Below are 1,745 nucleotides of genomic sequence, written 5' to 3'. Positions count from 1 at the left end.
TCCCTCCCACCCGAACTGTCAATAAGATAAGCCATGAATTCTACACCCATGAGTTAGCTTTGCCTGTTTTAAAAATGTATATAAATGACAACAATGTATTTTCCTTTGCGTCTGACTTCACAACTTTGCCTTCACTATTTTCAATTCTGTGCTCAGCCAGTCTGGTTTATTCAGTGTTTTAATTCCTTTTCTTCCTTCCCCATGTTCAGAGTACTTATTTTTCTTTTTCTGTTTATTGTTGTTGTTGCCATTGAGTTAACTAAAATCTATAACGACCCTATGGACAGATCTGTACCCTGCCTTATCCTGTGCTATCTTCAACATCTCAGACATTCTTCAGTCTGTCATTACAATAACTGTGTCAATCAATTTTCTTGAGGGTCTTTCAATCCTTTGCTGACTTCATTCTACCAAGTATAGTATATTTTTGTAAGGACTGGCCTCATGTAACAATATGCCCAAAGCATGTGAGACAAACTTCCACATTCCTTGCCTTTAAGAAGCACCCTAATTGCACTTTCTCCAAAACATGTTGTTTGTTCATCTTTAATCATTGTCAGACTTTAAGATGTATAAGAAGTAATTGAAAAGATCATGGCTTGAGCCAGGTTCACCTTAGTCTTTAAGCTAATATTGTTGCTCTTTCAAACTTTGAAGAGGTTCTTGACAACAGATTTTCCCAATATGATATGTCTTGACTTTGATTTCTTGACTGCTGGTACCAAAGATGTTGAGTGTGGATCCAAGCAAGTTAAAATTGTCAACAAATTCAATCCTTTCTCCATCTATTATGGTGTTGTTTATTGACCTAGTGGTGAGGCTTTTTAGTTATCTTGATGTTGAGATGATTCTTCCCCTAATCCTGATGCCACATTCCTCCTCAATGAGCCTGGTCTCCTGGATGATCAGTTCCCATATAGATTAAAAATGTATGGAAATAGGAAACAACTATGAGATATCATCTCACTCCAGTTAAGAATAGCAAAATTTAACAAAATAGCAAACAACAAATGCTGCCAAGTTTGTGGAGAAATTGGAACCCTTATTCACTGTTGGTGGGAGTGCAAAATGGTGCAGCCACTAAGGAAGGCAGTGTGGCACTTTCTCAAAAAGTTGCAAATAGAGATACCATTTGACCCAGAAATTGCACCACTAGGAATATACCCCAAAGAAATCATAACTGCCACCCAAGCAGATAAATACACACCCATGTTTATTGTGGTTTTGTTCACAATAGCAAAGAGTTACAAACAACCTAACAACAAAAGAATGGATAGAGAAGCTGTGGTATATTCACACAATGGAATACTACATTGCATTGAAAAACAAGGAACTCATGAAACATTATTCAAAATGGGTGACCCTGGAGGACCTTATGTTGAGTAAAAAATCTCAGTCACAAAAGGACAAATACTGCATCGTGCCACTGTTGTAAAATGGGACTGACATAGGGGTTGGGTGGAGACTGAGAAAGATGGGATAACATGTATACTGCACTGAAACAGATGAGAGAGAGAAAATTGTTTAAAAGGTATATATGATTAGGTATTATTGTCATGACATGAGTCCAGGCTGTGTAGTGGAGTGGACTTGAGGGGAGGGATTGTATAACAATGAAAAAATTTTTCTTTTACTTTTCAAAGAGAAGAATGAACTGGGGGGGGAGGGGTAGACAGGGAGAAAAATGCAACAATGAATGAATGGAAATCCCAAATATCTAAATTTTCATTAAAATTAATAATAAT

This window comes from Elephantulus edwardii, unplaced genomic scaffold, assembly GCF_000299155.1.
Source record: "Elephantulus edwardii isolate Elephantulus edwardi_28Jun2011 unplaced genomic scaffold, EleEdw1.0 scaffold00334, whole genome shotgun sequence".
Lineage (NCBI taxonomy): Eukaryota > Metazoa > Chordata > Mammalia > Macroscelidea > Macroscelididae > Elephantulus > Elephantulus edwardii.
Note: the sequence above shows the minus strand (reverse complement) of the source record.